The sequence below is a fragment of the Moschus berezovskii genome, chromosome 7, assembly GCF_049115385.1.
Source record: "Moschus berezovskii isolate FMDL1 chromosome 7, NW_MosBer_1.0, whole genome shotgun sequence".
Classification (NCBI taxonomy): domain Eukaryota; kingdom Metazoa; phylum Chordata; class Mammalia; order Artiodactyla; family Moschidae; genus Moschus; species Moschus berezovskii.
This window is the reverse complement of record NC_142466.1, coordinates 94,770,115-94,780,352: the sequence shown is the minus strand read 5'-3', so window position 1 is coordinate 94,780,352 and position 10,238 is coordinate 94,770,115.

The following is a 10,238-nucleotide window of genomic DNA, read 5'->3' as shown; positions in this document are numbered from 1 at the left end:
GCAATCCGGGGCTAAAATTGTCTTTATACCAAGTAGTTTCACATTAGTATTTCAGGGAAATAACCAAGTATATTTTCTGACATTGATAAACCATGTTGTCAAAGAAGCATTGATCAAAACCAGGTGAATCAGCAAGAATTAGGTTTATGGCAATTCTGTGCTGAAACTTTTAAAGAAATGCTCTTCTATAACATGATCCATATTAAATGTAAACTACACTTAAGGAAGATTTCTTCTATTATAACCCGTTCTTTTTTAATACCAAATTTTCTAAAAGAATTGGACATTTTCTTATTCTTTAAACTTGATTTAGCTTAAAGAATCCCATGTTCAGAATTTACAGTTTAAGTTAGCATTAGCCTATGATGCTTATTTCCAAAGTAAATTTCTGCCTTGCTACTCATAGGAAATATGTGGGACTTTTAAATCTTACTTTAGTATGATAAATATAATCAGAAATATTTTTTTAGCTTGCCAGTCCACCCTAAGTCTGACCTTGAAGCTATGGCCACTGGAATATGAATAAAATACCATTTTTGTCATGTAAGGCCACTATCAGCAAATCAACTCCTCTTTTAAAGATATAAGGATATAACTCTCTTCCCAGTTTCCTCTTCATTACAAAGGAGTGGGTAGCTATTAGGAAAGCCATCCTAAACCTGGAGGAGGGCTCAGAGACCCAAAGACCCTGAGTGTCTGCCTCCATTTCTAGAATCTACAAGAACCATCAAATCAAGGTGTTTTCCATGACAATCCCAAAATGTATGTTATCAATTAAATGAAAAAAGTGGAAGCTGAGGGCTGAATAAAGAAGGGTGAAAGATATAAAGAGGTAAAAATATTGAAGGCAAAAAGCCAATTCTGGCACCAAACTAGTAGGGAGAAAGAATCTGGAGGTGGTGAAGGAAGCCAATTTGATTCTGCAAACTCCACACTGAAGTGGAATCCTGCATTTTGCCACATATAATCATTATTTGTTTTGAGAATGTGAAGCAAGTGTCCCAGAGGGCCCATTTTAACAAAGAACAACACACTTCTAATGATGGCCCTGCTGTCTTGTCACTCTCCACAGCCCCTGGCTTTTCATCAGCCAGAAGAAACAGATTGCTCCTAGGACTATAGCCTCAGGATCTGATGTAATAAGATCCTTAGAGTTCTAGGCCTGTTGGAGGTGGGATGCTCTAAGCCAGCTTCTCTCAAACTCTAACACACATCAGTTATCTGGTTGGGGGGAACTTGTTAAACAGCCAGCTGGTCCAAACCCCAGGTTTTCTGATTCAGTGCGGCTGGGTTGGGTCCCAAAATGCATGACTCTAACAAGTTCCTTGGTGTCCCTGAGGCTGCTTACAACTGGGACCCACTGAGCTCAGCCACCCACCAGGTAATGCAGAGACTGATAACAAGTGGTTATGTGCTCAGGGACAAGAAGGGTAACATTCCTCTATTTTCTAAAGCACATTGAAACTCAGTCAAGCCAATGTCCCTTACTCTGAGGAAAACTTGTTCTTCTGTACAGAGTCACACACGCACCCTAGGATCTTTTGGGGGTTTGAAAAAGAACCTTTCCAGCTGTGTTCCCACTTTGCACTTCTGTGTAGGACTCAGCACAGGTACACTAGGCTTCTATGCAAATTAGAAAAAAGATCCTGCTCTGGGCAGACTTGATCACTCTCCCCCTAAGACAATACGTGGCTTGAGAGACAGAGGACGCTTTGTGCAAAGAATGTGCCGGGGGGCAGGTGCAACCCACTCCAGGTCCCCAGCTGAATGAGGGGGGCACCTGCTGAACCCTAGCCCCACTCTTGCCATCTATTGGTCAGTTTTACTCAAACTGCACAAGCAATTGCATCAATTTTACTTCACTGGAGCCAGCACGGGCCAGGTGAGGGCTGGCAGCTCCGTTTAGGAAGGACCTGGGTCTACAGATCCAGAGTGCCAGATGCCATCAAGGAATAGGTAGAGCCACATTCTAACAATGGGGTCCTGAGCTAAGGGATAAGATGGAGGCACTCTAGCTTGCAGTTGAGCAAGCAAAGGGAATGAAAAGACACAGCTTTGGGCTATGTTATGTGTCTTGTTGTCTTACTTTCGATCTGTTTTCTCTAACACAATGGTTCTGGACAGCAGCATCAGAATCACCTGGGGAGTTTTTAGAAATGGACATTTTAGCTCCCTTTACTGTACCAAACTCTGAAGGTGGGGCCCAGCAACCTGTATTTTAGCAAACAATCCAGGTGATCTGGTGATTTTGATGATGCAGACTTTGAAACACATCAAACTAAAGTGTTTGTGTGTGTGTGTGTGTATTTTTAACAAATGCCATGTCAACATATCTCCTTAAAATTTGTTGAAAGGGGATCAATGTGCTCCCTCTTCAGATGTTTCTGCTTCTTCAGATTCCCCCAGCAACCCACGTAAGAGTGGGGTACAGGACTCCACTGACCAGAAGTCACCCCCTTTCCCAGCAATCTTACCAGCAGTTGGGATGTCCATCTCTAAGGCTGGCTCTCTTCACCTCAAACTCCTGCCTCTATCTTCTCCCCTATAAAGTCAGGCAAACTAACCCCTGAAAATGCCAGACCCTCCAAACTGAGACCTTAGCACTGAAATGCAGAAAGCTTTCCACATCTATGTGGAGAAAAGAAACACAGGCCCATGAACATAAGGGAAGAAGAAAATAAATTTGACTTCGATTTTTGTTCATGAGTCCCCTTGCCCCAAAATAAGACCTTTGAAGTTGGGTTGGCCCTTCCAAAAGGTCACCCATTGAGAGCCACCCTGGATTAGTCATTGGATGTATGCTATCCTCCCTGCAGACCATTTTGAGGGCAAGTCCCAGGAAGGAAATCAGCTGACAGCCTTCAACAGCAACACTCCAGCCACAGGGGAAGGAGGCTTCAGTCTCGAGTGGTGGTCATGGTGGTGGGTGGCAACACCCTCTTCAGAAGCCAAGGATGATCTGGAGAGAATGAAATCAATTTGTCAAGAATGAAGAATTTCAGAGGCAGAACTTTTTATAGAGAATAGAAGTTCTGTATTATTCCACTAGTTTTAATTTTGCTTCTGCATTTTTACTCATCCCTTCAGGCTCCGTACAACTGTATAAGAGGCTTGTCAAGTGTAGGGAGATTTTGCCTCTCTCCTTCCTTGCCTCCCTCCATGCTGTGTACAACCCAGTAAGAACTAGGCACCACGCTTGCTATCTGCTATTAATCTTTTCAGCTTACCCAGGCTACACAGATACTAACGCTGACATCTGTTTTCTGTAATCTCAGAGAATTTAGCATCCCTGACTTATCTAAGGCTGACCTAGTTCTCTTGGTCTACTGAAATGTTAGTGAACACATACAGATGATTCTATCCACAAAAAGCGACCCGGTGCACTGCTCTGCACATCCCAGAATCCAGGCCATCAAATCCCTTGCCTTCCCTCCTCCCCAGTCTTCCATTCTAGCTGATGGAACATTTGTGCCTTATTCATCAAGTTCCTCTAAATCCTACACTGCTTTGTGGAAAAGTCTACCACCCCCTTTTCCCTATTTAAAAACGGATTGTTCTCCAGTCTCTACTTTTCCTGTCGCATCTCAGAGACTGTTTTCTTTTTTCTCTCTGCTTCATTATCTCCTTGATCTCAGTGTATTGTATCTTCTGAGCCTATCTCCCTATCTGGCTGCAAAATCCTGCCTTCTTTTACACTGTACCACCGTCTTCACTTCATCTTGCTGCATTGGGTCTGACGGCCTTTCTCTCTACCCGGATCCAGTGCCACTTAAAAGATTCATCCTGCTCTCTGCTCTCTTCTTTTCATGGCCTCTTTGTTTCCAGTGACTCCCCTCCACCCCATCCCAGTCATCTGCACTGATGGCCACAGCCTGCTCTCTGGGATATGATACATTACAGGACAGTGAGATATTGGTTTCAAGCATCCCCTTTTCTAGCCACTCCTTCTCCTGAACAGGCCAGTTTCTGTACTGTGTTCAGAATTACTTTCCTCCTAAGCATTTGTCTCATGTCATTGTTTCTCCCTTTTCTATCTGTGTAATACATAGTGGAAACATGTATTTTGTCCTTCTCACTTTTGTCCCCTTTGAAGAGTCAAAAAGACTGAAGGTATCATTGAATGAGTCTGAGCTTCTAAGCTGTCTCCCCTGATCTATGCTTTTGATCTCCAGTCTGTTCCCTAAGCAGCCAGGAAGATTGGAGCAAATATAGCCTAGAGCGGCAACCCAGAGTGTTTAGAATCAAGCCCAACATTTATGTTGGCTCATGAGGCTCTCATGATCCAGTGGCTTGCTGCGTTTCCAATTTCATTTCATGCCCTACGTTCTGCTGCTGTGAAGTGCCAGCCAAACTGGCCTTCTTTCAATTTCTCAAATGCACTAAGACTTTTCTCCCATTAAGGCTGCTGAATGTGTTATGCACATCAGCTCTGTGAGCTTATTTTTCCATTGTAATTCCACTACATTCTTTGCCTCAAATCTAGTCCTAAATACGTTGTCTAGAGAGAGATCTTCCTTGACTCCTCTGTTTAAATTTGTATCACCTCCTGTTGTGTGTTGAATTGTGCCCCTCCAAAAAGATATGTGAACTTCTAATTTCTAGTAATTCAAAATGTGACTTTCTTTGGAAATAGGTTTGTTGCCAAAATAACAGGTTAGGTTAAAATGAGGTCATAAAAGAGTAGAGATCAAACCAGTCAATCTTAAAGGAAATCAACCCTGAATACTCATTGGAAGGACTGATGCTGAAGCTGAAGTTCCAATTCTTTGGCCACCAGATGCAAACAGCCAACTTATTGGAAAAGACCTGATGCTGGGAGAAATTGCAGGTAGAAAGAGAAGAGGGTGACAGAGGATGAGATGGTTGGATGGCATCATAGATTCAATGGGCATGAACTTAGGCAAACTGCAGGAGATGGAGAGGGACAGGGAAACGTGGCATGCTGCAATCCATGGGGTCATGAAGAGTTGGACACAACTTGGCAACTGAACAACAACAACTAGAGTAGAATGGCCCCTACTTTAATATGGTTGGCACCCTTCTAAGAAGAGAAGAGATTTACAGGGAGAAAATAGCCATGTGATGATGGAGACAGAGAATGGAGAGATATATATACGAGTCAAGGAATGCCAAGGGTCACCAGAAAACACCAGATGCTAGAAAAGGCAAGGAGAGATTCTCCCTGAGAACAGCTTGAAGCCTCTGGACCTGTGAACTGTAGTTTCTAGTCTTCTAGCCTCCAGAATTCTGAGACAACAAATCGCTGTTTCTTTAAGCCCCACAGTATGTGGTACCTTGTTGTGGCCACCTCAGCAAAGTAATACACGTCCCATCATCCAGTCCTTAGATTCTGCTTCTTATAGAGTCTATATCATGATTAATTCACATTTTCTATTTATTTATTAGCTGTCTTTATATTTATTTATTTTTGTCTTCCCTTTCTGTAAAAGGTAAATGAATGCAGGCATCATAATTACCTCATTCATCATTGTCCCAGTACATTGGGTTGAAAAAAATCTGAGGGTGAAGTACATAAAAACTGCCCTCTCCCCACCCAAGTTCCAAACCAATTAAGACGATAGGAATCAAAAAACGTGAGCAAGATGGTAAACTGGGAAGCTTCAGACCCTTGTTCACCCAGGGAAATATCAAGTAAAGGACAACAGTCTGAGTGAATTAGTGCTATTGGAGCTCTAAAAACCGGTCAAGAATATGCAGCAACCAAGTGAATGCCCAATCAAGAAAAAGTCACATTTAAATTGGTAGGAAATTATCTTGGTGTTTCTGCTTACTTTGTCCCAGTCTGGGGTCAGAAGAAGGCACAATGTGGTCCAAAGGAAGGCTAGTTCCTAGTCCCTCCCTTGAGTCAAAGGAAAAAATGTGGAATGTATTTGCAACATTCTATCTTGTCTGGCAGCTATCCAAAGGACAAAGTTTGTCTTGTCTGATTCAGAAATCACATAGGACTGATGATGAAGGCATTCACAGTATGCCACCCCCAAATATGCCACTTTGGTATATGAATTATTTTGAGCTGAAGGCAATAAAGAACCAACAAACTCAGGAAAACTTCTTTACCTCCTCCTTAGCTGCCTAAAGTAGGTAACCTAAAGTAGACAGAAAGTCTAAATTTCCTTATTGGAAAGGAAATCTGCAAAGGAAATTTCCATTAGAAAAGATGTCTATACCAGATAGAGACATTTTTCCAAAAATAACTTTATTCTCCTTAGAGAATCTTATCTGCATAATAAAGCAACATTAATTTTAAATACATTTTCTTTCCTCATCTTCCTAAAATTTGCCTTCCTTATACCTAGAAATTCCAAACCCTTACTCTTTTCTTATCTTAAGATGGTATGTTAACCTCAGTCATCTGGCTGCTTCTTTGAGTCTTATATTTTTGTGAGACTCCTATTCATATATAGGTAATTAAAATTATTTTTTCTCCTTTAAATCTGCCTCATATCAATTTAACTTTTAGATATAGAACCTAATAAAGAAAACATCTCCTTCCTCTATAGTGGCAATATTTGTATATCAGGTGCCAAAACACTTGAAAACCTCAGAAGACCATAGATTACAGATAGAGGAACACAACAGAATGTCTAATGCAATGGGAAGAAGCAGGGGTGAGACTCTTAAGGACATTAAGACTTTTAAAAACAGTCATGTATATGGGGAAAACAATGGGGGGAACCACAGAGAGGGAAAATTCCAGAGAAGGTGCATGCCCACAAAAGGCCTAGGAAGACTTTATGCCTTTATGTCAGGCTGATTAGTAAAGGCCTTCCCCTGCACAGAATCAATCTGCAAAGATGGGGAAAGTAGGCTGTTTTTTTTCTGAATGTCCAATTTTCAAAAAGAAGTTCACAAAGCAAAATAAGGAATAGGTAAATGTGGCCCATTCAGAGGAATAAAATGAAACTACAAAAATGAACCCTAAAGAAATTTAGGTTTTAGACTTACTAGACAAAGACTTTAAAACTCCTACCTTAAAATTCTGAAAGAACTAAGCTAGAACGTGGACAAAGAACAGAAGAAAATCAGAAAATTATATATGAACAAAATAAAAACATCAAACACTTGACAATTTATGAACAAATTCAACAAAGTTATAGGATACAAAATCAATATGCAAAATTAAGTTGCATTTCTATTCAGTAACAGTAAACAACCTATTAAGGAAAATTTTTTAAAAATTATATTTACAATAACATCTGAAAGAATAAATTATATACGAATACTCTTATCCAAGGAAACAAATACCTGTAGACTGAAAACTATGAAATATTTCTGACAGAAATTGAAGAAGACACAAATAAATAGAAATACATCATATGTTCATGAAATGGAAGATAATATTAAGATGCCAGTACTACTCAAAGGGATTTATGAATTTAATGTAATTCTTATAAAATTACAGCAATGCTTTTACAGAAATAGAGAAATCATTTTTAAAATTCAAATGGATCTCAAGATACCCTGAATAGATAAATCAATCTTGAAAAAGAAGAAATTTGAAGGTCTCATATTTCTTAAATTCAAAACTTACTACAAAGCTATGATAATCATAACAGTATGATACTGGAATAAATATAGACATAGCAATGAAATAGAATAGAGAGCCCAAAATAAACCCTCATATATATGATCAAATGATTTTAAACAAAAATAACAAGATCATTTGATGGATATAGACAGTCTTTTTAACAAATGATGTTGAGAAAATTGTACATACATATTGAAAACTATGAAGTTTGACCCTGGCCTTAATAAGAGGTAAAACATAAAATTTTAGGAGAAAATATCAGAGGAGAGTGTCAATGACACCAATAGATATGACATCAAAAGCATAGATTAAAACTTAAAAATAGACAAGTTGATCATATGAGAATTAAAATTTCCTGGGCATAAAACAAATAAGCAATCAATAGGGTGAAAGGCAACTCAATGAATGGGAGAAAATATTTTGCAAGTAATATTATCTGATAAGGAGTTAATACCCAGAATGTTAAAAAACAAACAAACAAAAAAACTCCTACAACTCATAACAATAACAAAATATGTGAGGAATATGTGGAGAACAATTTGTGGGACTGTAAAGCCCATAGCAACTGCTAGAGGAAACAGCATTATGGAATCTTAAACAGTTTAGCATAATTCCAAATCGGGAAAGGAGTACATCTAGGCTGTATATTGTCACTCTGGTTATTTAACTTATATGCAGAGTACATCCTGAGAAATGCTGGGCTGGATGAAACACAAGCTGGAAACAAGATTGCTGGGAGAAACATCAATAACCTCAGATATGCAGATGACACCACCCTTATGGCCGAAAGTGAAGAACTAAATAGCCTCTTGATGAAAGTGAAAGAGGAGAGTGAAAAAGTTGGCTTAAAGCTCAACATTCAGAAAACTAAGAGCATGGCATCCAGTCCCATCACTTCATGGCAAATAGGTGGGGAAACAGTGGAAACAGTGACAGACTTTATTTTTTGGCACACCAAAATCACTGCAGATGTTGAGTGCAGCCATGAAATTAAAAGATGCTTGCTCCTTGGAAGGAAAGTTATGACCAACCTAGATAGCATATTAAAAAGCAGAGGCATTACTTTGCCAACAAAGTTCTGTCTAGTCAAGGCTATGGTTTCTCCAGTAGTCATGTATGAGAGTTGGACTATAAAGAAAGCTGAGCACCGAAGAATTGATGCTTTTGAACTGTGGTGTTGGAGAAGACTCTTGAGAGTCCCTTGGACTGCAAGGAGATCCAACCAGTCCATCCTAAAGGAGATCAGTCCTGGGTATTCATTGGAAGGGCTGATGTTGAAGCTGAAACTCCAATACTTTGGCCACCTGATGCGAAGAGCTGACTCATTTGAAAAGACCCTGATCCTGGGAGGGATTGGGGGCAGGAGGAGAAGGGGATGACAGAGAATGAGATGGATGGATGGCATCACCGACTCGATGGACATGAGTTTGAGTAGACTCCAGGAATTGGTGGTGGACAGGGAGGCCTGGCGTGCTGCGGTCCATGGGGTTGCAAAGAGTTGGACACGACTGAGCGACTGAACTGAACTGAACTGAATATAGAATTATTGTATGCCCCACAACTCCACTTTTGGATATCCAAAATATTTGAAAGTAGGATCTCAAACAAATATTTGTACATCAATGTTCACAGCAGCATTATTCATAATAGCTAAAGAAGCAAGTACCAAAATGTCAATGATGAATTATCAGATAAACAAAATATGGTATACACATACCATGTAATATCATTCATTCCTAAAGAGATAATACATTCCAACACATGTTATAGCATGGTAAATCTCAAGGATATTGCATTAAGTGGAATAAGACAGACACAAATGTACAAATCATATAATTCTATGAAGTACCTGGGGACAGTCAAATTCATAGAAATGGGGAATGATAGCATCAAAATGATGTCATGGGACATTTCCAACTTCATTCCTCATCACAAGAAAGTCAACTAGAAACTGCCCACCAATAGGACCCTGATGTGGAAATCCTAGAACCCAGGCATGAGGCTGGAATACCCCACTGTAAAACAGGTAAGACAAAGCAAGTTAGAAATGTTAAGGGAATAGTCTACACTCTGATTGAGTCACCAGCCTGGGTATAGTAAAGAAACTTCCATGGGCCAACAGTTTCTCCAGTGGAAAACAGAGTACCCAGTGTGGACATTCAGCATTGTAGAATGCTTCCCAGGAGTTCCATTTGGATTTCATCTCATGACAATTACTGGGAAAACTTACCAAGCTTGACCTCTGAGGATCATATAGAAATGTAGAACGGGGCAGTGCTTACAGCAATGAATGCACTCAGATCTTGGCTTCTGCTTTCTGTGACACCCAATTAGAGATCTCATCTGGTGGCCAGTGGCTTTATCTTGATATGGAACTTAGTTCAGATTTCTGTCTTATTTGGATCCTCAGCCAGTGGGATGTACTAGCATGGAGCTTATTCCATGATCTCACCCAGGTAGGGAGGCAAATTTGTACTCCCACCCAATGGCTCATCATAGCCTCCTGTTGCACTATGGCAATGCACCATAAAACATAGCTACAGAGTCTCAGCAGCTGTAGAGTACACCCTAAGGTCTGCCTAGGCAGGGGAGCATATTTGCACTCCTACCCAACTGCTGAGTCTAGCCAGCAATCCTGCCCCTCCAGGATAACTGACAGCCACAGAGTCCATCCTATTGTCCACCTGTA